The 27380-nt window shown below is 41.5% G+C and overlaps 1 protein-coding gene across 3 annotated transcripts in view; it reads right to left on the minus strand.

The window, feature by feature from the left end:
• ARHGAP28 (Rho GTPase activating protein 28) overlaps nt 1–27380 on the minus strand; it is a 203751-nt gene that overhangs the window by 78644 nt on the left and 97727 nt on the right. Inside the window, exon 1 of one of the 3 annotated variants that reach the window (XM_073679063.1) lies at nt 10262–10411. The exons of 1 other annotated variant lie outside the window; for it this stretch is intronic. The gene's annotated coding sequence lies outside the window, so the exon portion shown is untranslated. Of the gene's footprint in view, nt 1–5293; nt 5352–10261; nt 10412–27380 lie in introns of those variants that run through there. One more of the 3 variants, XM_073679064.1, reaches the window with a different exon arrangement.

Below are 27380 nucleotides of genomic sequence, written 5' to 3' on the forward strand. Positions count from 1 at the left end.
ACCCACATGCGGAAATGCATGTGAAGAAAGCTTCACATCCGCATGTCCCTGGCAGGAAAACGTATGTACAATCCGCATGCATTTTTTCTGCAAGGGAGATGCAGAAACGCTCAGAAAAAATCCGGAGCATTTCTGCATTGTGGGCACATAGCCTTAGTCTAAGTGGGCATTATCAGAGACATTTCACTGGGGGGTGTACTTCTTCCTCTTTTTAATGCTGACAAATCATATGCCTGGGGAAAGAAGAACACACCCTCACAAGAGCATGGACAGTCTGCTCTCCTCAATGCAGAGTGAAGATGTGCTGGAGCACAGCAGACCTGAGTGTGATTAAATGACATCTTTCATCTCTGGCATTCTCATTGCAAACACTTCTAATAGCTCAATGCTATTGTGGGGGTGTGCTTTTCTTTGCATAGTGTGTTATGCACAGTAGGTACATTTTGAGAAAGCATAAAGCAACAACAGGTAGCTGTATTGGTGTGGCATGTACATGTGTCAAATTGGACTAGTAAAACAGTTGTGCAAAACCAGACACGCGCAGTTAAATGTCTAGATTTGAAAAAAAGAATCTTTTTTTTCTTTTTTTTAAAGGTAACTTCCCCTTCTAAAAAAGGATGAACAAGAAATGCTCGATACGTAAACATCCAAAAAGACAGCACCTGCAACATGGCGCTGTATTGGTGTGGCGTGTGTAGATGTAAAATTTTACTGGAAAAACAGATGTGCAACAGATAAAAACTGATTGTGACATGCACACTTTGTGAGGTAGACAGTGCAGTTAAATGTCTGGATTTTGTGGAATTTTCTTTTGCATTGAAAAAAACAATTATTCCCCTCTTAACTAAAAGTATTGCAAAAGAAATGTTCTTCTCTAACTAAAACAAATTTCAGATTTTGGTTTCTGTACATAATATTGTGCTGGCATGCTGCAACTTTCTAGTGCTTTAAAATGAAGAACAAAATACTTAACTCAAACGCAGCAGGACAAATGCCAAGTATACCATATCATACTGAGTCTGGCACTGCCACTGCTGGATCATCTCCTATCAGCCTCTCCCACTATTAATTGAATTTCTGTGTTATTCACAGACTACAACACTCATCTTATTTAGTGCTGAAGTTGTACAACACATTACTGTCTGGAGTATTTTTCCAGTATTTAGGGCTTTCTCTTCCTACTTCTTTTGCTAAGCTGTGAGTTTTGACGTCATCTCATTATCCTAAATCATCCTAAAATGTGGAGCGATGGCTGCAAGGCATTATGGGGAAGTCGGCATGTCTGCGCCTGAGGCCATGTGATCCTTTCTGCAGCTGATACAATCTTTTACAATGTGTACGATGTTGGGTGACATTTTTTTGTGATTCTCGAAAATTGAATCACTAATTGTTTGAACTCGCCAGGACCTGCAAATTTCCGAAAATGAGACATAAATTCGATTTGCATCAAAACGATTGGCTCATACCTGAAAAGGTGCTCTTTAAACACTCTCATCTTTAGCTTTTTTATTGTGCACACAAAATCTAGAGCTTTCAATATAGATTTCCTGTGAAATAGTTTAAAAATTTAAAGTGTACCGTATATTCAGGACTGTTTTGACCACCTCATTCTAAACCCTGCTCATGACCATTCTGACCTCAACCAAAAGGATGCATAGATATTCCACAATATAAGGGCACCTATCTTCCACAATTTCCTCCTGTTAATGCCAGATTATATAATTCCAGTTTATTTGAACAGGAAATAAAGATTCCATCAAACTGATTATTATCTCACCTGCATAAAAAATGTTTCCAATTGTGCTACTTTTATGGCTGTAGTCATTGTGTGTAGATAGTGATCTAACAAAAAACCTTCAGGACTCACAGGGATATATTGTGGCATTATGGAAACATTTTTCCTATTTCCATTTCATGGATTGCACAACAGCAGCAGAAATTGATTTGTCAAAGACTTATGCCACAGATAATGTAGTAATTACAACACATCTGTCAATTGCCATAATAAATCATTTATCACACGGTCTAATTGCTACTCCTGAATCTAGCATTGTTTATTTTTTTTGTTCCTATGCCTCTCCATTCCTGAGATATGGACCCCTCTTCCACAGAGAAGACTTGAGGACCATGTCATGTTAGCTATAAAGACTAGATTTACATGAAAGGAAGATGGGCCATATCTCATGAACAGAGAAGTACAGAAAATAAAAAGAAAGCGATGCTAAAATAAGACGTTCAACAGCATATAGAAACGTAATAAAATTACTAATTTATTGACAGATTCTCTTTAAGTGTCAGATGTGTAACATACAAGACAAATCCTGAATATATCCTGTTAACACACTTCAGCAGTCACTCTGAGGATGTAGCCAGACATTACGTACTTGTTGCAGAATTTTGATTTCTTCACTGAAAATGCTGAAAGAAGTCCAGTATAATGAACTATGTGGGGATGGCTAAATTCCACACTAAAGCAAAATATGCACATGCAGAGTTAATTGCAAATTTGATGCAGAAGTTTTATGCTGTGTGTACGCCTTCACTTAGGCCTAGTTCACACATCCATGTTTAAACACGTACATGAAAAAATGATACCGGTGTGATCAGTGTTTTGTTTCAGTGTTTTTGTATCATGAGTGTGTCATACATGTGTCTGTTTTTACTATCAGTGTCATCGGTCTTTTTCACGGATGGACAAAAAAATAAATGAAAGCTTCTCTTATACTTTTCAATGGTAAATACAGACGGCACACGGATGGCACACAGACGTGTTTTCACAGACGTATAAACTTGTATTTCCTGTTTTCATCTATGCTGCCGGAAAAAATAGAAATGTGAACAGCACCATAAATTATAGTTAGTGATGGATGAACTTGAACGGTAAAGTTGGGGGTCCGTACCGGACACCTAGTGTCCATGCACGGGCTCCGAACACGGACTTCTCCTGGAAGGCCCTTCCCAACCTATTAATATCAGCCCCCAGTTGTCTGCTTTGCCTTAGCTTGTTATTAAAAATAGGGTGGACCCCATGTCATTTTTTTAGTGTTCCCCCATTATTAATAACCAGCAAAGGCAAAGCAGACAGCTGGGGACTAATATTAATGAGTTGTGAAGGTCCATAGATGTTGGTCCCTTCCCAGAATAATAAGATGGGCTCACAGCTGACTGCTTTCCCTTCGCTGGTTGTTAAAAATAGGGTGAACCCCACGTAGTTTTTTCATTTATTTATTTCTTAGTAGGTCCCCCCTATTTTTATTAATCAGGTAAGGGAAGACAAACAGCTGCGAGCTGATATTAATAAGCTGGGAATGCTTATGGTTATTGGGCCATTCCTAACCTATAAATATCAGCCTGCAGCGACACAAGAAGTGGAGCTTAGCCTAAGCTCCTTCCGATTGCCCTGGTGCTGTGCAATCGGGGTCATTGTTTTTGGGGTTAGTAATGGAGAGGTGTCTGTCAGACACCCCCATTACTAACCCAGTAGTAAAAATAAACAAACACGCCCACAGAATAAAAAATTTCATTGAATAGAGACTCCCCCACACTATCCCTCATTCACTCATTTATTAATGAAATGATCACACAAAGTAATTCATGTCCATATTCTTCCTTGTCTTTGGCGCCTGTGGATAGCAGTAAAGCTAGCGCTATGCACAGGCGCTGGCTTATGAATATTCTCATCAGAGTTGCCTACCCTCCTCTTGCCGCTGTCAGCGAGAGCAGGCGATGATGATGACAGTAGTAGTCATCAGCCTGAGCCTGACCGGTGGTAACCTTGTCACCGCCGGTCACAGACGCTGGCTAACACACTGTCCACTGTGTAACAGCATGGAAACTGCAATACCCATCAGCTGTCATGGACGGTGACTTCAGTAAGGTTACCGCCAGTCGGAGCCACTGTTTACCATCCTGTCACACAGAGGACAGCATGGAAACTGCGGGTGTTCGGTCCCCCTTTCACTTGAATGGGTTTCGGGCTTTGCATCAAGTTCGGGTACTGTTCTGGTATCCGAACTGAAATGATATATAAAGTTCGGTCAAACCTGACAGACAAGAACATCCACAGGTCCGTCCATCCCTAATTATAATGGGCATGTATTGTATCTTTGGAAAAACGGATACAACATGTACATGCCACATGGACGTCTAAATGAGGCCTTAGGCTGAGTTTACACACGCATACAAAAAATTGTCCAATTTTCATCCAGAAAAAAACAAACACATTTTTCATTCGTATTGACATCTGTATTCAATCTGTATGTCTGTTTTTGACATCAGTATGACAACGGTGAGACATTAGTTTTTATACAACAATTATTCCAAATTATACAAGGCAAACTACTAAAAAACTATGTAAATAATTGCATTGGATCCGTTAAAAATGGTTATCATAGAGATGATGTCCGTATCACACTTGTTTTTTTTTGCTCACCCATTGAATTGTGTAGCCAAGTCTCTTCCAACAAAACAAATCAGCATGCTGTGATTTTATTCCGGCAGACTGTTTGTCCATATATAAAATCATTTATGTGACCAACAGTCGGCAAAAAAAAAAAACACACACATGGTATACCCATGAGTCTGATGTGTGAGAATTTACCATAACCATCCACAAAAAAAAACGCAACACTGCAAGGGGCTAAACCTTCAAAAGGTGAATTCAGAGCTTCTCAAACTTTTCCTGCTGCATTCTTGCCAGGCAGACCAAGTTGATGCCTACGCCTCACCATATATGGTGGAAGACCATGGCATAATTTAAAATATTGCTCAATTTACCTTTCCTTTGTCTCATAAACTCTGTATAGCATCAAAATTGGTAGAAAATGTAAACTCTGTAGATAAACCAGGGATTTCAGCAGCTACAGAAATGAAAGTGTTCTCTAAAAAGACTTCATAGCTGTGCCAACAACTAGGAGGCATCACATACTTTGAGAAGCACTGGTCTAATTCGTACATGGATACGGATAAAGGATACTACTTTACAATATTAGTCGTCTCTAAAATTATTAAGTAATATGTGAAAAATGTTCCGTGTTCTTCTCAGTGTGCCGGACCCATTTTTGGTCCTTAAGTCAGTCTTTACAATTCTTGTTGCATACAATTTTCTTGAATGAAAGAAAAAAGATTCTTAACTTCCGCGACCCACTAAACAGTAAAATACAGACAGCAAAGTAGAGAATGTCTCTTTTTTGTAGACTGTCAGTCCTCGAAAAAAAAAAAGGACAAACAAAAAGGCACATTGATTGTAATGGGTCCGTTAACTATCCTTAAGAATAATGAATGGCACACGTACCAAAAAAAGCTGAAGTGTGAAACCGGCGTTAGTAAGAATTTCCCTCAAAGATTCCACTGGAATTACAGATATCCTGTGAAAACGGAAGGCAGGTCAGCTCGACATACTATAAAGCATAGCAACTTGAGGACGTGATACAGTAAGCATACAACTGAGATAACACAAGTGTAAGTATTTACACTTATCTCTAGACGTATTCTGCCTACTATAAACAAATATACATTGTTTTATTTCCTTGACTAAAGGAAATAATGGCTTTTACGTTTTTTACAGAGACATTTTGACCCTATAGAGTCTCTATGTACTTAGAGAAAGCACCAATGGTCTCAGTGCACAGACACAGACAGATAACTGCTCTACACGGTGCGGATCATAGCACAAAACTCTTCCAAGTATCAGCTCTAGGCCTGTTTCCTGCCCAAAACAAATGTCAATCGACAATACATCAAGTCCATCGGTGCTCGTTTAACTCCACTTACACTGAGCCATCAATGACACTATGCAATATGTATGTACTGTATTGCTATGATAGTTCATACTATAAAGTTGGCAATATTATCAGCAGCACATTTCATTTACATTAGGGGATGTGCTACCAGCAATAAATGTTTTTTATGACCACATAAAAGATGCTACCAGGCAATTCTTGTTTGTCATCTGATCATTGTCATTGGCATGTTTACACGGGCAATGAATGGGAACAAGCATTCCAATGGACACCCATTCTGCTAATCATTGGCCTTATTATGTGCTTTAACTCTATTTTAGATAAACTTTATATGAAACATCAGAGAACTGCATGAACAGCAACTTTCTTTTGTTTTATATTTTTTATCTATTTCGTAATGGGGGAATTTACAAAAACTCGACAGATGCATCCCATTGTTTTATAAAACTATGCACAAGTGGCATCAAGAGTGATCTGAAAATACAGCACTGCAAATACAACTGAGAGGAGAGAACTTAAAGGGATTCTCTGGGAAAAGAAAGAAAGAAAAAAGAAAGGTAAGAGGAAAGAAAGAAAGGAAAAAGAAAGAAAGAAGAAAAAAAGAAAGAAAGAAAGAAGGAAAAAAAGAAAGAAAGAAGGACAAAAAAGAATGAAGGGAGGAAGGAAAGAAAGAAAAAAGGAAAAAAAGAAATACGGAAGGGAGTAAGGAAAGAAGGAAGGAAGGAAAGAAAGAAAGCGAAAGAAAGAAAAAAGAAAGGAAGAAGGAAGGAAAGAAAGATACGAGGAAAGAAAAAAGGGAAAATGAAAAAGAAAGAAAGAAAATGTCATTATAAATAAAGGGCAATCACCTTAGTTTATTAAAATAGCCGCCATCTTGTTGCACTGACACAAACCTGTCCTAGAGTGTTAATAGGTCAGGAGCCCGTGAGGATGTGCAGTAGGAAGATCTGCTGCTGTGACCTGCTGATAGCCTGACAGTACATGGTAATGGGTTATCTTCAGGTCACAGCAGCTACCTATTATTCCCAGTGAGTACAAAGCATTTATAGCAGAAATACACTTTATTTACTTGGCTTACATGTACAAATGTTTGGGATCTTCCAAATCTGCAGTGAGGTTATTATCAGCACAGGGACTTCCTGGTTTCCAGGACAATAAACAGAGCAGGTAGTGAGGTGTTGGTGTCTTAATGAGAACCCAGATAAAGCTGGCATGTAGTGAAGGGCAATGGAAATTCACAACAGAATTTGAAGGAGGATTCCCTTTAGTTTGCTTAATGCAGTAAGATGCATTATGTTTCCATTGAGCACATCTACAATCATGTAAAATAGTGCATTCGAAATTAAGTCAATAATATTTAAACAATAATGTTCTGTTAAAATATAAAAAGAGCATTCACTTAAAGAGAATATGTAGCCAGCTTTTTGCTACTGTATTTTAGGGCTGCATGATGTAAGGGCAGAGACCCTGATTCCAATGATGTGTCACTTACTGAGTTGCTTGCTGTAATTTTGATACAATCATTGTTTTCTCTGCTACAGATCTCGCAGTTCTCTGAATGCTGAGCTCTGTATAACCCTGCCCAACCAATGACTGACAGTCTTTTGCCCATGTGCTGTGTACATGGAAAACGGCCAATCAGAGGTGTGGGCGGGGTTATACAGAGCTCATGAATATGGAGGACTACATGGCAGCAGGTTTACTAGTCCTATAGTGATAATCTCCTACTGATGAAACAGTGATTTTATCAAAACTATGCTATGCAGCCCAGTAAGTGACACATCACTGGAATCAGGGTCTCTGCCCCTACATTATGCTGCTCTCAGATTAGGTGGCAAAAAACTGGTGACAGATTTCTTTAATAGGAATACACTATCTACCTGGTTGTCCATGAAAGCCTCTTACATGTGCATATCTGTACTTATATTAAGATATTTGGAAATGCAGAAGTGACCTATATGTGCAGGCAGGAAGTACTGACCTATCTTAAGACTCTTATGTAGTATGTAGTGTAGGCTGTGTATTTGAAGAAGTTCTATCATATTTACCAGAAAAATATAGCGCATCTGACAATTTCTTTGTCAAACATGATTGACAATTGTGGGCATGAACACAGAATTACCAATAGACGGGTTGCGGGACGCAGTAATAGGTGAACAGGTACAGTGGGTGGGTACGGAAAGTATTCAGACCCCTTTAAATTTTAACACTCGTTGTTTCATTGCATCCATTTGGTAAATTCTAAAAAGTTAATTTTTTTTCTCATTAAAGTACACTCTGCACCCCATCTTGACTGAAAAAAAAACAGAAATGTAGAAATTTTTACAAATTTATTAAAAAAGAAAAACTGAAATATCACATGGTCATAAGTATTCAGACCCTTTGCTCAGACACTCATATTTAAGTCACATGCTGTCCATTTCTTTGTGATCCTCCTTGAGATGGTTCTACTCCTTCATTGGAGTCCAGCTGTGTTTAATTAAACTGGTAGGACTTGATTTGGAAAGGCACACACCTGTCTATATAAGACCTCACAGCTCACAGTGCATGTCAGACCAAATGAGAATCATGAGCTCAAAGGAACTGCCCAAGGAGCTCAGAGACAGAATTGTGGCAAGGAACAGATGTGGCCAAGGTTACAAAAAAATTTCTGCATTACTCAAGGTTCCTAAGAGCACAGTGACCTCCAGAATCATTAAATGGAAGAAGTTTGGGACCACCAGAATTCTTCCTAGACCTGGCCGTCCAGCCTAACTGAGCAATCGTGGGAGAAGAGCCTTGGTGAGAGAGGTAAAGAAGAACCCCAAGATCACTGTGGCTGAGCTCCAGAGATGCAGTAGGGAGATATCACTGCAGCCCTCCACCAGTCGGGCCTTTATGGCAGAGTGGCCCGACAGAAGCCTCTCCTCAGTGCAAGACATATGAAAGCCCGCATAGAGTTTGCTCAAAAACACATAAAGGACTCCCAGACTATGAGAAATAAGATTCTCTGGTCTGATGAGACGAAGATAGAACTTTTTGGTGATAATTCTAAGCGGTATGTGTGGCGAAAACCAGGCACTGCTCATCACCTGCCCAATACAATCCCAACAGTGAAACATGATGATGGCGGCATCATGCTATGGGGGTGTTTTTCAGCTGCAGGGACAGGATGACTGGTTGCAATTGAAGGAAACATGGATGCGGCCAAGTACAGAGATATCTTGGATGAAAACCTCTTCGAGAGTGCTCTGGACCTCAGACTTGGCCGAAGGTTCACCTTCCAACAAGACAATGACCCTAAGCACACAGCTAAAATAACAAGGGAGTGGCTTCAGAACAACTCTGTGACCATTCTTGACTGGCCCAGCCAGAGCCCTGACCTAAACCCAATTGAGCATCTCTGGAGAGACCTGAAAATGGCTGTCCATCAATGTTCACCATCCAACCTGATGGAACTGGAGAGGATCTGCAAGGAAGAATGGCAGAGGATCACCAAATCCAGGTGTGAAAAACTTGTTGCATCATTCCCAAGAAGACTGATGACTGTGCTAGCTCAAAAGGGTGCTTCTACTCAATACTGAGCAAAGGGTCTGAATACTTATGACCATGTGATATTTCAGTTTTTCTTTTTTTATAAATTTGCAAAAATTTCTACATTTCTGTTTTTTTCAGTCAAGATGAGGTGCAGAGTGTACTTTAATGAGAAAAAAATTAACTTTTTAGAGTTTACCAAATGGCTGCAATGAAACAAAGAGTGAAAAATTTAAAGGGGTCTGAATACTTTCCGTACCCACTGTATTTATGATCAAACATTAAAATGACTTTTTTTTTAACCAAGGAGTTCTTGCAAAGCAAAAGTATTGTTGCAAAAGAAAAGGCAAGAATGGAAAACCAAGTAGAAAACTGTGCAATGTACAGACAGTGATACATATTGCTGTTGTAATCAACTTAACAATATTTTACTATGCATCTAATGCCAAAAATGCCTGCCCAAATGAATCATACCCAATTTTATATATTACACATAACATAATAGAAAAGTCAGTCAAACATTTTCTACATACAAGAATGGTCAATATTTTTTATGGGACAATGAAACACCCTACGGTATCTCCTAGTGATGGTGTACCCACCTGAAATCTTAGACCAGATCAGTTCATAATGTATCTTCATATAATCCAGGCAATAAGGGTATATAAATTAAATTTACCTTACCAGGTAAGGGTATATAAATTAAAGTCCAAAGGAACATAGGGTGGAAGTTCTGTACAGCATTACTCCTGCCTTGCAGAACAATGAGAACTTCACTGCCTGGGAAACAATGCTAATGTCAAGCCTCTACTATTTAAAGAGTTCCAGACAGTAACACAGCTGTAGTATTTTCCTGTTTGTGACAAAACTAAAGCTTTTATCCACTTCCTAAAAGTCTAATTAGCAAGTAACAGCCCATATTTTTCATCAGTGTCTAAAGAATAAAGAAAGAACAAGAAGCATATACATTCAGTCCATGAGAGCACAACAAAGGAACATATCACTACCTTCATACGCAGCGAAGTGTCCTAGCCTGCACTTGTCCGGGTCACAATCACTTTGTAGTAAGTGAAGGAGAATCTACTCTGCACAGTGACGATCCTGATCTGGCTGCAAAGCAATGGAGAACAACATCTCTGTACTTTTTTTTTTTGCTTTAGGGGAGTTTACGTGGATGGCAGCCAACAGAAAAGACATTTACAAAATTGCTTTACTCCAAAGTAAATTTGTGTAATGTAATACAACACCACAGCAATGCAAAATACCACAGTACAGGATGTATATCATTGGTTCTCAGAAACAAACGGGATAAATGTTGCTTACCAATTGTTAAAAGCACTTTCACATGTTGGTTTTTTGGTCAGAATGTTGCGTCAGTAGGTGTATGCTCAAACCAAGTGTGAGAACCTTCCTAGAGAAAAGCTATAGAATGACACTTACTAATGTAGGTTTATAGTCTTCTTTAGAGAAGCACTCGGACTAACTTTTTATTGATTAAATTTGTATGTATGTGCATGTAATGTAAGGTCTCCTGCTCTTGTGAATGACGTCAACGCAAATAAGACTAGCCGGTTCACTCTGTGCTTTATGTGTGAGCCGGATGTCTCTTTTATAATCTAGGCCTATAGAGTCCAGAGACCTACATTGTAAAAAGCCACTTCCGGGTCAGGCAGAGCTCAGCGTGATCCAGAGAGTCTGAAGAGCGGTGGCGTCACTGAGAAGAGAAGAATGGTGCTGAACACCGGAGAGAACAGTAGTAGGTGAGTATAGTAACACACTCACATTACATGAGATGCACATACACACATACAGGTGCATCTCACTAAATTAGAATATCATCAAAAAGTTAATTTATTTCAGTTCTTCAATACAAAAAGTGAAACTCATTATATAGAGTCATTACAAATGAGTGATCTATTTCAAGTGTTTATTTCTGTTAATGTTGATGATTATGGCTTACAGTCAATGAAAACACAAAAGTCATTATCTCAGTAAATTAGAATACTTTAAACCAACAGCTTGAAAAATGTTTTTAAAATCCAAAATGTTGGCCTACTGAAATGTATGTTCAGTAAATGCACTCAATACTTGGTTGGGGCTCCTTTTGCATCAATTGCTGCATCAATGCAGCGTTGCATGGAGGCGATCAGCCTGTGGCACTGCTGAGGTGTTATGGAAGCCCAGGTTGCTTTGATTGCAGCCTTCAGCTCGTCTGCATTGTTGGGTCTGGTGTCTCTCATCTTCCTCTTTACAATACCCCATAGATTCTCTATGGGGTTAAGGTCAGGTGAGTTTGCTGGCCAATCAAGCACAGTGATACTGTTGTTTGTAAACCAGGTATTGGTACTTTTGGCAGTGTGGACAGGTGCCAGGTCCTGCTGGAGAATGAAATTTCCATCTCCAAAAAGCTTGTCGGCAGAGGGAAGCATAGAGTGCTTTAAAATTTCCTGGTAGACGGCTGCGCTGACTTTGGTCTTGATAAAACACAGTGGACCTACACCAGCAGATGACATGGCTCCCCAAACCATCGCTGATTGTGGAAACTTCACACTAGACCTCAAGCAGCTTGGATTGTGTGCAACTCCACTCTTCCTCCAGACCCTGGGACCTTGATTTCCAAATGAAAATTGGAACTCTGGGACCTTGTGGAGTGTGTCAATGACTGCCTTCTGGACATCTGTCAAGTCAGCTGTCTTCCCCGTGATTGTGGATCTTACTGAAACAGACTAAGGGACCTTTTTAAACGCTTAGGAAGGCTTTGCAGGTGGTTTGTGCTAATTATTTTAATTTACTGAGATAATGACTTTTGTGTTTTCATTGGCTGCAAGCCATATTCATCAACATTAACAGAAATAAACACTTGAAATGGATCACTCTGTTTGTAATGACTCTATCTAATATAGGAGTTTCACTTTTTGTATTGAAGAACTGAAATAAATTAACTTTTTGATGATATTCTAATTAATGAGATGCACCTGTATATATAAATATAAGTATATGAATGTCCATATAAATAATCTTCAATCAAGCATGCCAAATAAATCCTATCAGACATATACATATAATGGTATATACCAAAGATTATGTTAGCAAAGACATGATCCCAAATAGTTAACAACTTCAATATTTACCCAAAAGACCATAAGGATGCATGTACGTTTTGCCTGTTGCTTTATCAAAAGCCATATTTGAGAGCTAAGGATTATTTCCAGGTCAAACCATGACATCACATAATGCCCATATGCATGCGTTCCAGCCTGGAGCTCAACCATGTGTGGGAAATTAATCACATCCAAGTCGGATGATGTAATAATGAGGTGCCAATAAGCTTTTCAGCCCGGAGTGTAATATTTCCCAAACATAAAGGATGGCTAAACCATATGTGAAGCGCCAAAAATGCCCCAACCAACACCAACATCCATATACAGTCAGACTGTTCATGCATCAAAAAACATCATGTTGCATCGGGGTGGCACAGAGTGACAGAGTGAATTTGAAACGCATCCAAGTGCAAGCCAGCGACACGGAACGCCACATACAGTGGTGGCCAAAAGTATTGGCACCCCTGCAATTCTGTCAGATAATACTCAGTTTCTTCCTGAAAGTGATTGCAATCACAAATTCTTTGGTATTATTATCTTCATTTAATTTGCTTGCAAGGAAAAAACACAAAAGAGAATGAAGCAAAAATCAAATCATTGATCATTTCACACAAAACTCCAAAAATGGGCCAGACAAAAGTATTGGCACCCTCAGCCTAATACTGGGTTGCACAACCTTTAGCCAAAATAACTGCGAACAACCACTTCCGGTAACCATCAATGAGTTTCTTACAATGCTCTGCTGGAATTGTAGACCATTCTTCTTTGGCAAACTGCTCCAGGTCCCTGATATTTGAAGGGTGCCTTCTCCAAACTGCCATTTTGAGATCTCTCCACAGGTGTTCTATGGGATTCAGGTCTGGACTCATTGCTGGCCACCTTAGAAGTCTCCAGTGCTTTCTCTAAAACCATTTTATAGTGCTTTAGGAAGTGTGTTTTGGGTCATTGTCCTGCTGGAAGACCCATGACCTCTGAGGTTAGACCCAGCTTTCTCACACTGGGCCCTACATTATGCTGCAAAATTTGTTGGTAGTCTTCAGACTTCATAATGCCATGCACACGGTCAAGCAGTCCAGTGCCAGAGGCAGCAAAGCAACCCCAAAACATCAGGGAACCTCCGCCATGTTTGACTGTAGGGACCGTGTTCTTTTCTTTGAATGCCTCTTTTTTTTCCCTGTACACTCTATGTTGATGCTTTTTCCCAAGAAGCTCTACTTTTGTCTCATCTGACGAGAGAACATTCTTCCAAAACGTTTTAGGCTTTCTCAGGTAAGTTTTGGCAAACTCCAGCCTGGCTTTTTTATGTCTCGGGGTAAGAAGTGGGGTCTTCCTGGGTATCCTACCATACAGTCTCTTTTCATTCAGACGCCGACGGATAGTACGGGTTGACATTGTTGTACCCTCGGACTGCAGGGCAGTTTGAACTTGTTTGGATGTTAGTCGAGGTTCTTTATCCACCATCCGCACAATCTTGCGTTGAAATCTCTCGTCAATTTTTCTTTTCCGTCCACATCTAGGGAGGTTAGCCACAGTGCCATGGGCTTTAAACTTCTTTATGACACTGCGCACGGAAGACACAGGAACATTCAGCTCTTTGGAGATGGACTTGTAGCCTTGAGATTGCTCATGCTTCCTCACAATTTAGTTTCTCAAGTCCTCAGACAGTTCTTTGGTCTTCTTTATTTTCTCCGTGCTCAATGTGGTACACACAAGGACACGGGACAGAGGTTGAGTCAACTTTAATCCATGTTAACTGGCTGCAAGTGTGATATAGTTATTGCCAACACCTGTTAGGTGCCACAGGTAAGTTACAGGTGCTGTTAATTACACGAATTAGAGAATCATCACATGATTTTTCAAACAGTGCCAATACTTTTGTCCACCCCCTTTTTTAGGTTTGGTGTGGAATTATATCCAATTTGGCTTTAGGACAATTCTTTTTGTGTTTTTTCATTGAAGACAAATTAAATGAAGATAATAATACCAAAGAATTTGTGATTGCAATCATTTTCAGGAAGAAACTGAGTATTATCTGACAGAATTGCAGGGGTGCCAATACTTTTGGCCACCACTGTAAATGAATGTGTCAGCGTTCTACATTGGAACACATAAAAGATGGTTGGTGGAATATGCGTCGCATAGTGCGTTCCTCAATGTAGCGCACATGTGATCACCATGGCAAAGGGAGGATAATGGGCGGAGCTCGTATGTACCACATAGTGCATCCCTCCATGGAACGCATATGTGATCACTCCGGCAAGGGGAGGAAAAGGGGAGGAGCACGTGTGTATCGCATAATGCGCTCCATGCCAGAACACACACCAGGGGCAAGTGACGACACAAAGAGGTGTTACTCTGATCATGTGTCTACTATAAAATGTCAGCATTTCTAACAAATTTTATATGTATTTTGAATATATCAAAAAGAAGAGCCATACTGTAGTGAAGATATTGCAAACATAATTGAAAAAGAGAATGAAAAAGTGGAAATTAGTGAGAATAAGTGATAAGTAATGAGTGAATAAGTATTAACTAATATATAAGGACATTCAGAAGAGATATGAATGTCTTTATATATGGACATTCATATACATATATACTTATGAACTACTATTAAAGAAGCCCTCCCATCAAAGTTTTTATCCTGCTAATACATTGCAGTCATCATAGTATATAGCACTGTGTACTTACAATTGCTCATTTTGCCTTTCTACCCAGCTAATTCTTCTCTTTTCTCTGCTCTATGTATAAACAGGAAGTCTCTTGTTCCTGCAGAAATCATTCCTTTCTTCAACTCCTGACCCAGCTGCTCCGCCCCTCCCTCCTGCCAGGGACTTTTACAGTGACTGATTAATCACTCATACAGGCAAAATTGATCACTTGTTTCTACACAGAGCTTAGAAGGATTCAGCTGGTCAGTTTTTAATCATATTATATAACAGACCTAATGGAAAAGAGAAGAATTAGCTGGGTAGAAGGGCAAAATGAGCAATTGTAAGTACACAGTGCTATATAATATAATGACTGTAATATATTTGGAGGATATAAACATTGATGGGAGTGTTTCTTTAAGTGAGGTTATGCTCTGAATCATTTTTATAGCCTCTTAAAATAGTACGTAATGCCAATGAGTGGATATAGATTATTGTAGGATGCACAGGACCATACAGAATTTGCTGGCACCCTTTGATTCATTATTTATTATACCCTAAACCAGAGGTCCCCAACCTTTTTTGCACCAGGGACCGGCTTTAAGCAAGACCAGTTTTCCATGGCCCGGTGGGGGTGGGGGCGGGGCTTTGGTCATATGGGGGTGGGGTTATGGAGGGGTGGAGCTTAGTGCATACTTATCATATAATTATGACATTTATAATGAGAATGTGATTCAACTTACCATAGGTTCAGAATGAGTGGGAGCACCAGGCTTGTTTCCCTGGATCAGTGGGAGCACTGGGCTTGTTTTCCTGCAACAAGACGGTCCCATCTAGGGGTGATGGGAGACAGTGAAACCCGAAGTGTGTTCCTTATGTCCAGTCTACTCCGTAATCTCGTTTTTGCTGTTGTCATGGCAGAAAACCCAGTTTCACAAAGATAGGATGTTGGAAAAGGAAGCAGAGTTTTCAGTGCTTTGGTGGCGATCCCAGGATATTCAGCCTGGACTTTAATCCAGAATGTTGGGAGATTTGAAGTCTCAAACATACTTTTAAGGCTACCATCATTTGCAATCTCAAGCAGTTGGTCTTCTTCAAGCACGGACAAGGTCGATTCACCTGGCTTGTTCACAAATGGGTTGCGAATCCATTCCTTCCTAGTTCGTGGGTCTTTTGTGGTCGGAAAATAGCGCTCAAACTCTTCTGAAAGCTGAGATAGGTGATCATGCACCAGCTGGGAGAATGAAGGCTCAGGCTCGGTCTCTTCCAAAATTCCTGCTAATGTTTGAAACATGTCAAATATCCCTGTTCTCACTCGCCGTCCCCACACTTCCAGTTTGGCTTTAAATGCAGCAACTTTATCTGCCAACTTGAAGGCAGTTGTCATTCTCCCCTGAAGTGACAGATTAAGTTCGTTCAAAAAGTTGAATATGTCACATAAGTAAGCAAGTTTTGTGACCCATTCCTTACTACTGAAATGTGCTGCAAGTGGCGATTCTTTTTCTAAAAGAAATCTATAAAGCGGGTCTCGTAACTCAAAAACTCTGGCCAGTGCTCTACCTTTAGAAAGCCATCTGACTTCTGTGTGTAGGAGAAGACGTTTGTGCTCCGCGTCCATCTCCTCACAGAGCTGCTCGAACAGACGTGAGTTAAGGGCATGTGCTTTTATGTGATTAATAACTTTAATCACATCTTGCAAAACGCTGTTAAGTTCAGGTGACATTTTTCGGCTTGCCAGCATTTCTCTATGGATGACACAGTGCGTAGAGTCGCATTCAGACGCAACCTCTTTGACCCGGGTAGTTAAACCAGAAAGCCGTCCAGTCATGGCAGCTGCTCCGTCTGTGCATATACCGACACAAAATGACCAGTTTAGGTTTCCTGATATGTAATCATCCAAAGACTTGAATAGTTCTGCACCTGTGGTGTTGGCTGGCAACAATAATGCACATAACATATCCTCATGCACATCCTCCTGAAAAATATATCGCACATAAACCAGCATCATTGCCTTGTTGTCAACGTCAGTAGACTCGTCAACCTGGATTGCGTACCATGGTGACGCATTAATCCTCTCCAACAATTGTACCTCGATGTCTTCTGCTATTTCATTAATTCGTCTACTGACAGTGCTCGCTGAAAGAGGAACCTGTGCCACTTTTTTAACCGCAGCCTCTCCTAAAAGTTCCTGGCAAATGTCCTTAGCGGCAGGCAGGATCAACTCTTCACCAATAGTGAAGGGCTTCTTAGCCTTGGCAATGCGGTTAGCCACTAAGAATGATGCTCTCAGAGCAGACACATTTGTTGATGTGGTGGCCTTCAATAATTGCTTCTGTCCTTCGTGTTCGCGTTTTTTTCTTTCAAAAAACTCCAAAGGCTTGTCTTTTGATGCAGGGTGCTTGGTCTGTAAGTGGCGAACCAGTTTTGAAGGCTTCATGGCCTCGTTGGATAGCCGGTCGCCACATATCAGACAGAGTGGGCTTGGGGCATGTGAATCGCCAGTTGCGATGAACCCATAATTTAAGTAGGACTCATTGTATTTTCTTTTAAATGCAGCTTTCTTTTTTTTAGCAGTCATGGAGTCTTCATCTGTCTCATTGGGTCTTTCTTCCTTTTCAAAGAAGCTCTTCAGTGATGTTTGTTTTTTACTCATTTTACAAGGGTTAGAGGTGAAGGCGTAGTGGGCCCCTAACACAGAAAGATGGCTATTGCTACTTATAGACGGGCACTGATGATGATGACCACCACTACTGCTGCTACTGGAGACGGGCACTGATGATGATGACCACTACTGCTTCTACTGGACACAGCCACTGCTGCTATGAATTTTCACTGTTATTTGCTTTTTTCACTTTAACCAGAAAATCTGCTGCTGGGCCGCACGACACCAGAACACAGCTACAGGAGTCATAAGGGTGGGACACCTGACGTCATATCTAGCTGCCCATTAGCATCCAGAGCCCCTCCCCCTCCAACTCGCAGCTAGCAGGAGGGGAAGGAGCGCTGGACACACATGACCTGCTTGTCCCTGCTCCTGCCTGAGCACATTCTGCGAGTAGCAGCACTGTACATTGAGTTTCAGTGTACAGCACTGCTACTAGCACTGCTATATGCACCAGACAGTGCTGTATGGGGAGGATGCTGGCGGGACCTCGGTGTACAGCGCTGCTAAGTAGCAGCATTGTACATTGAGCGTCAGTGTATACAGCGCTGCTGCTTAGCAGCGCTACACACTGAACACCGGTACCGGGAGCCGCGTCACTGAAACCAGTCTGCTGCCCCAGCACGCCCCACATAACATGTTCTGCCGGGGGCGTGTCAGTGAGGAGAGCCTGCCGCCCCACCCCGTCAGGAACACACCATGCTGTGCAGGAGGGCCGCGTCACTAAGACCCGCCCCGTGACGTACAACAGGTACCATGCTGTGCTGTGGAGGGCTGCGTCACTAAGACCCGCCCGACGCCCCACCCCGTCCTGCATAATGTTCTCTGCCGGGAGCTGCGAGCTGTCACGGCTATGGCAGAAAACATTATAAATCCACACAGAGCGAGCTCTGACCAGGCGCAGGGCCGCGGAGCTAGCTGTCAGCAGCGCCGCGGACCGGCTGAAAAACCCCAACGGCCCGGTCCTGGTCCGCGGACCGGCGGTTGGGGACCTCTGCCCTAAACCAATGGATGTCTGCCTTTCTTCTTGTTTTGAATGTCCCTGATTTTATATATATACATTTTACAATTACTCTGTTTTCTTATGTAACATTTAATAAAAATATTATATTTCATCAATTAAAATGTAACACATCTTTTCTGTAGGTTATATATGGTAAATTACAATGCTCAATAATTTAGTTTCCCTGGAAGATAACCCGCTACTGGAAGGGATTTACTCCCTTTGGCTCAATGAAAACACATGCACGCTGAGCAAAACTGAGCATGCATGTTCGGGGGTCAGGAGAGATAGTCGGCATTCTCTGTATAAAGTATCTTAAAGGTCATCTACAAGAAACCTAGTAAGTATGATTTCCAGATAAAATTGGAGCTACCCGGGAGTCTGTAGCTCTGATTTTGGTATAACGTGAGTTATAGGAAGCAATGATAGAAAAGATAATAAACATGGGACAAAACCATTCACTACAGGGACTTTATGGTACGTTCACAAAGAAATTTGAAAACTTTGCCAGATAACCTTGCTGGAATGACAGATCTGAAGTGGAAGATATTTACCATAAGTATACAAGGACTGTACGGTACAAACTGAACACTGCACTATACACAAAACACTCTCTATACCAGAAAGTCAGCATAGTTCTAAAATAGAGCATTTGACCAGACCTACGGTAGTTAGTATCAAACATTACAATCTCTTTTATGGCCCCTAGAATAGACCTATTTCTATAAACAACTTCACGCTTGTTTATAGCATTACCCAGAAAATACAATGACTTTATTGTTACGGTAGGATAACATTCACATGTATTGTGCGGTTTATCCAGTGATACGTGTTTATAATACACAAGATAATAAGACTTTAATTTCTACAAAATCAGACAAGCAATGGACATGAATCTGTATAAATAGAACCTGGATTTTACATTTACGGCAAACAATGGCACTTACGGTTTAGACTAAAAATGAGTAGTGCAATCTGCCAAATTACAACAAACAGATTATAAAGAAAGCAAATATTATGCCTAAGGCCAAGCATGGTGAAGGTCACATAAGCAGAAAAGTGAAATCTTCATGGAAAACACTAGGCTGCAAAGGGATTTCATACATTTATATATCGAGGGATGGCATGAAAGACAACATGTAGAGTTTCAACTTTGTAGTAAGGTTTAAAGAATGTTTTTGATTCCCTAAACCTGTCTAAATGTATTGCTAATGTAGCGTAAGTGCGTTAATATACTCACCAATAGCCATTTCCTCAGTTTTCAGCACCGTTTCAGTCCTCTTCTCAATCACGTATCTGAAGTTCTGACTTACCAGATTATACTGTGGTTTATATGTGAACCAGAAATTGCTTTTACAATGTATGTCTTGGAGCCACAGAATGAGGTTCCATAGACTTACATTGTAAACGCCACTTCCAGTTTACATATAAACTCAACAGTGAACTGGTGAGATAGAATTGCAGTCTTGTGAGTGAGAAGAGGACAGGGGCAGCGCTGTAAACTGCTGAAGACGGCGATTTGTAAGTATTTTGTTGCACGTAATCTACATTACATATACATTTAGATGGGTTTAGGGAATGAAATAATTCTTGGGAGTGCTTTTATAATCTTAAGAACCACAACTCCAAGAGAGGGGGCTGAACACAAACACTAAATAAAAAAAATAAGAAATTTAGCTTTTTATGTAAATTATCACAGCTACCTAGAGATGAGCGAACCCAAACTTAAAAGTTCGAGGTTTGTACCGGACAGCCAGCGTCCTGTGCTAAACGCCTCAAACATGGCTTTTTCACGGGAGTTCATTGCAATGTTCGGAGTTCCAGGGGAAGTCTGTTGCAGAGGGAGAGAAAATTGTCCAGCTCAAATGACGTAATTTAGTCATGTGACAGTCGGCGGTCGCGTGACCTGTCACATGACTGAATGACGTCATGGAAGGTCCTTTTACTCCATTGCGAGCCACTGGGGAGCCAACACGTACCGGATAGAAGACCAGGGGACATCAGAGGGTGAGTATAATGTGATTTTTTATTTTAAATTCTTTTTTTTTTACAGGTACTATGATACCCGGGTCTAGATGAGAGTCTCCTCTTCTCCAGACCCAGGTACCATCCACACATTGAATCGCTTAATATCCGCATGTGTACATGTAGTCATGCAGATATTAAGTGATTCAATGCAAGTCAATAACGATGGCGAAAACTCCGCGATTCCGCAAATTAATTGGTAGTGCTGTGGATCTTTCCGCAATGATAATCCGCAGCGGAAATTTCCGCAGCATGTGCACAGCACATGCGAATTATCATTGGGGAACATAGCAGACCTTCTACCAAGCATTTTTTAAGCGTTTCTGCGGTAGAATTGCCGCTACGGAAACGCATAAAAAAGGCATAGTGGGCACACAGCCTATGTGTAGATTTCCAGAAATAACAGTAAATTAGAGTATAAAATAATCACTGTGGTCAGTGTGAAAATCACAAGATTTAATTTTTTTTTTAATAAAGACTGTGATATGCAAAAAATACATTTCAATTAGGTTTTTAAGTTAAACAAGAAGTATTTTTCTGATGGTGCATCCATTTCAACTTTAGAGGTTTATACCATTTTCATCATACCTCTTAAAGAGCAACTAAACTTTTTTTAACATTATTGTGTCCAGCATTGAAAAGTATAAAAGTGCATTACTAACTTCATTTGATTATTTGGTTTCTTTCCTTTTCAAAAATATGATCAAAGTGGCCTTCAAAATCTTTAGCTTTCTCTAGGCTTTTCTTCTGAGATGCTGCCCCTCTGCAGAATCGGTATTCCAAGTACATAGATGGGAAGGACAAATATTGTAATACAATAATGAAAAAAGGATAAAGAAAAAATACAAATAACCTATGTAAGTCAATTAGAAACTTGCATAACTTCATATGCTGGAAACAACAATGAAGAAAAAGAAAATTAAAGTTTAGTTACTTTTTAACAGTAGTCTGAGGGCTAGTTAATTCTTGGCTATAATGTATAACCAATCACTAGTCAGCTAAGTAAATGATTATTCGGTCAAAAGAAATGGTTTTAAAGAATGTCTCTTTCAAAATGATGGAGCCCATAAATATCATCATATAATGAAAAGTTTTGTACAGAAACTTCTAAATCTAAACCGTATTTCAGACTTATGTTAGAGATAGCAGTTGTGAAGAAGGTATTGTACACATCATTGAGAGAGGAGAAAGTCAGAGAGAGTACAGAAAACAGGCCTTAGAAAAAAGAGGAAAGCAGGCGAAAATAAGTGCAGGATAGAAGCTGTACTGAAATATGAGGAATGAACTCAGCAGGACCCTGGATACACCCAGACTTTACATCCAGCCTATATTACTGGGAGAGGCACTCAAGTGAAGAAGCTGCAAACTGCATATCTGAGGGTTTGAAAATGTATGAAGGAATGAAGATTGCAGACTGAAACTTGGTGAATTGTGTTAACCAAAAATATATATTTTTTTCCATGTCAAAGGTGTCTAGAACCTTTATAGTCTTCAAATCTTCTCAATATAAAATAGTAGTCTATGGGGCTTGTAGAAAGGTTTTGATCACAATGTACATTATATTATACAATAATATATAATAATAAAATGTACTAATGCAAGGCAGAAGTTTAAAGGAAAGAGACTAGTTTTGTCTCTGGCTATGGCCATTTCTCTAAAGTATGTTCTCTCTGAAGTGCCAAAGCATTTAGATCAGTATGAATCAGATAACAGTTTCCCTTCTGCCCTGCATTAGTATATTGCATCATTGTGATCAAAACCTTTCAACAATGGTGGCCACATACACACAGGGTGACCCAAACGATTTTGCTTCTGTTGAAAAGTTTGTGTATGACAATCTTAAAAACAGTTTTTAAAATCTAATAGAATGTAGTTTTTTTTTTTAGGATAATATCATGCAAAATACTATATTCATATTACTGGAATTTGGTCCTGGGTGCTTGGGAACAATGATTTAGGGTGGAAACAGCAATATTTCACTATGTAAAAATGTTCGCCCAACAATTCCCACATAGAATTATTTCATGCTTGTAACATGCTCATCAACCTACGCCTTCTTTGCTTCGGGTAAAGCTAATGTTAAAATTTGAAGTGCATCATTATTTTGCTTTTCCAGGATTACAGGATCTGAGAGGTACGGTATGTCTTTTCACATAACACAATCCTGCATTCCCTATTTGTATCTAAAAATTAGGTTTAAAAAGAGGAATTTAGATGTATAAAACTAAAGTTATAAACATAGGGCAAGGATTTTGCCATTTAGAAATAGAAAATGTTTCTGAATAACTGTAAAGTATCCAAAGTAGATTTATAGATCATAATTAGTGTTGAGCATTCCGATACTGAAATATCGGGTATCGGCCGATATTCACTGTATCGGAATTCCGATACTTAATTCCGATACTTTTATAATATCGAATACCGGAATCGGAAGTTCCCATAATGCCTGCGCTCTGCAGTGTCTGTGAAGGATGACAAGCTGGATGGCAGCGCTCAGCTGCGATCCAGCTTGTCATCAGAATGCCATCCCAGCGTGGGAGAATTCTCCTGATTGTTTAAAAGCCGGCGGGCGGTAAAAAGCCGCCGGCTTTTAAACAATCACACAGCCCCATACTGCTTCCCCGCAGCCTCCCACCCCGATCCTCCGCTCCCCTCGCCACCTCCCATCCCAATCGTAAATTAGGACCGGGCGGGGAGCGCAGCACCAAGGAGCGAAGGACCCGGGCGGGGAAGCCGGCAGTGAAAAGACTTCACCGCCGGCTTTCCCGTTCTGTGCTGCGCTTTCCCGCCGGTTATTTCAAATGAACAGCTGAGGTATCAGGTGATGCCGATCAGCTGTTCATTTGAAGTAGCCGCGGTGCCCTCAGAGGGTTCATGTGAGTTCATGCTTGACTGCATGAACTCACATCAACTTTCCCACGGCCGCACAGGTCAGCCACACCTCCCAGACCCGTCATGATTAGTGTGTGCGGGGTGTGTGTGTGCGGGGTGTGTGTGCGCGGGGTGTGTGTGTGTGCGGGGTGTGTGTGTGTGCGGGGTGTGTGTGTGTGCGGGGTGTGTGTGCGGGGTGTGTGTGTGTGCGGGGTGTGTGTGTGTGCGGGGTGTGTGTGTGTGCGGGGTGTCTGTGCGTGCAGGCAGACATAGGCCGATGTGACACTACTACTCCCATCGGCCTATGTCTGTCCCCCGTCCACTCGTGCCAGCAGGATCAGCTTGATGGGAGCAGTAGTTCCCATCAGACTGATCTTGCTATATAAATTGCCCTACTGTGTCCCCAATAAATGTTAGATACATGTCATTGGTGGCCAGTGGTTACCTAAAAGAAATTAGTTCATACATTACCTGTCCCCGCCGATCGCCACCTAAAATAAAGTAAAAAATAAAAAACTACACCTATACTCACCTAGACACCTAATTCCCCGAAGCCATCGATCTCCTGTAATAAAATATAAAATAATAAACCACAACCTTATCCTTACCCCTCCGTAGCAGTCCACGAGTGTCCCACGAAGATCTCCAGTTCAGAGCAGCCACATAGAATGTGACCGCTCTGAACCGCTGCCGCCGCTAGAATGACGGGGCCGTAAGGGTTCACCGGAGTTCAGGCAGCGCTGCTCCGGTTAGCTCCTTTACGGCACTGCTGTATCGTGAGAAATTCCCACGGTACAGCACTGCCGTAAAGGAGGTCTCCGGAGCTGCGCTGCCTGAATGCACTCCGGTGACCTCAGTCAGTGGCTCCCGCTGCCGGGAGCGGACGTGTTCCCGGCAGCGTGAGCTTACAGCAGCCATGCACAGCTGTCACCATCTCCAGATGTGACAGCTGTGCATGGGAGATCAGCGCAGGAACGTGGACAGGTAACTATTTTTTTTTAGTAAACTAAGAATTAAATAAAATTGTGTGTTTTATTTCAAATAAATTATTTTTTTCTGGGTGTAGTGTGTTTTTTCTTTTTAACACTTTGTAGGTTAGTAATGGGGGTGTCTTATAGACGCCCATCATTACTAACCTGGGCTTCATGGCAGCTGGCGCTGACATGAACCCCACCACTATTACCCCCTGCCACCGCACCAGGGCAGCGTGGAAGAGCGAGGCTAAGTGCCAGAATTGGCGCAGCCTATGGATGCGCCATTTCTGGGGCGGCTGACGGCTGGTGTTTCTAGCCTGGGAGGGGGCCAATATTCATGGCACCCTTCCTGAGCTATTAATATCAGCCCCCAGCTGTCTGCCTAGCCTTTGCTAGCTATTAAAATAGGGGGGACCCCACGTTATTTTTTTGGGGGGGGTCCCCCATTTTAATAGCTAGTAAAGGCTAGGTATTCAGCTGGGGGCTGATATTAGTAGCCTGGGAAGCTCCGTGGGTTTTACCCCCTTCCCAGGCTTCAAACATCTGCCCCAGCCGTCTGCTTAACCTCCGCTAGAGACTAAAATTATGGGGGATCCCACGCCATTTTTTTTTTAAATAAATCCTTTATTTTAACACTAAATGACATTTGAGGACTTAATAAAGATGCAGTCCCTAAATTATTATTTATTTTTTAATAAATTTTTCCCAAAACTTTTGACGTGGGCTTCGCCATATTTTTGTATGCCAGCCAGGTACAGCATCCAGCTTCTATGAACGCGCCATTTTCCGGGGCGGCCGCGGACTGCAATTTTCAGCGGGGGGGGGGGGGGGCAGAAAGCTTGGGCCTCCCTGCGCTGCAGATTCCATCCCCCAGCTGCCTAGTTGTACCTGGCTGGACACAAAAATAGGGAGAAGCTCCACGTTTTTTTTTTTTAATTATTTCATGAAATTCATGGAATAATTAAGAAAAAAAGGGCTTCCCTATATTGTTGTGTCTGGCCAGGTACAAATAGGCAGCTGGTGGTTGGGGGCAGCCCGTTCCTGCCTGCTGTACCTGGCTGGACACAAATATAGTGTGAAGCCCCACGTCAATTTTTTTTTAATTATTTCAGGAAATTCATGAAATAATTAAAAAAAAATTATGTGGGGCTTCGCCCTATATTTGTGTCCAGTCAGGTACAGCAGGCAGGAACGGGCTGCCCCCAACCACCAGCTGCCTATTTGTACCTGGCCGGACACAACAATATAGGGAAGCCCTTTTTTTTTAAATTATTTCATGAAATAATTAAAAAAAAATTGACGTGGGGCTTCGCACTATATTTGTGTCCAGCCAGGTACAGCAGGCAGGAATGGGCTGCCCCCAACCACCAGCTGCCTATTTGTACCTGGTTGGACACAACAATATAGGGAAGCCCTTTTTTTCTTAATTATTCCATGAATTTCATGAAATAATTAAAAAAAAAAATGTGTGGGGCTTCGCCCTATTTTTGTGCCCAGCCAGATACAACTAGGCAGCTGGGGGCTGGAATCCGCAGCGCAGGGAGACCCAAGCTTTCTGGGCCACCCCCGCTGCAAATTGCAGTCCGCAGCCGCCCTGGAAAATGGCGCGTTCATTGAAGCGCCATCTTCTGGCGCTGTACCCAACTCATCCAGGGCCCTGGTGCGGTGGCTCACTGGGTAATAAAGGGGTTAAGGCCAGCTTGGCATTATCAGCTGGCCCTAAGCCCGAAATTCATGGGGTCACGCCAATATTAGACATGACCACCATGAATTTCTAGTAAAGTATTTAAAAAAACACAACACCCAGAAAAAAGTCCTTTAATTGAAATAAAGACACAATTCTTTATTGTTCTAAATTAAACCATACTTACCGTCACGCCCATTCCAGCTGAAGCCAACGATCTCCTGCAATAAAAGTAAAATAATAAAGCAACATCATCCTTACCTTTCCATGGCTCCCACGACAGCTTCAGCTCTGCTACATCGAGATGACAGGCTGGACCGCAGCAGAACGCTGCCATCCATCCTGTCATCCCGCAGACACTGAGAAGCGCAGGCATACTTCCACTCCTCAGTGTTTGGCTGTGACGGCATCCAGATGAGCCGAGGTCATGTCCAATGAACTCAGCTCACCTCATGTACGTCACTGACAGCGTGGGAAAATTCTCCTGCACTCAGCACTTCAGCGTGAGAATTTTCCCACACTGTCAGTGACGTGCATGAGGTGAGCTGAGTTCATTGGACATGACCTCACCTCATGTATGTCACTGACAGCGTGGGAGAATTCTCACGCTGAAGCGCTGAGTGCAGGAGAATTTTCCCACGCTGTCAGTGACGTGCATGAGGTGAGCTGAGTTCATTGGACATGAACTCGGCTCATCTGGATGACGTCACAGAGAGACACTGAGGAGCGCAAGCATGCCTGCGCTTCTCAGTGTCTGCGGGATGACAGGCTGGATGGCAGCTTTCTGCTGCGGTCCAGCCTGTCATCTCGATGTAGCAGAGCTGGAGCTGTCCTGGGAACCATGGAAAGGTAAGGATGAGGTTGCTTTATTATTTTACTTTTATTGCAGGAGATCGTTGGCTTCAGCTGGAATGGGCGTGATGGTAAGTATGGTTTAATTTAGAACAATAAAGAATTGTGTCTTTATTTCAATTAAAGGACTTTACTCTGGGTGTTTGTGTTTTCTTTTAACTTTGACTATGGGGTTAGTAATGGGGGTGTCTTATAGACGCCTCTCCATTACTAACCTGGGCTTGATGTCAGCTGGCATTATAAGCTGACATCAACCCCAACCCTATTACCCCCTGCCACCGCACCAGGGCAGCGTGGAAGAGC

This window comes from Phyllobates terribilis, unplaced genomic scaffold (assembly GCF_046119375.1).
Source record: "Phyllobates terribilis strain yellow unplaced genomic scaffold, ASM4611937v1 Scaffold_4__5_contigs__length_816908805, whole genome shotgun sequence".
Classification (NCBI taxonomy): Eukaryota; Metazoa; Chordata; class Amphibia; order Anura; family Dendrobatidae; genus Phyllobates; species Phyllobates terribilis.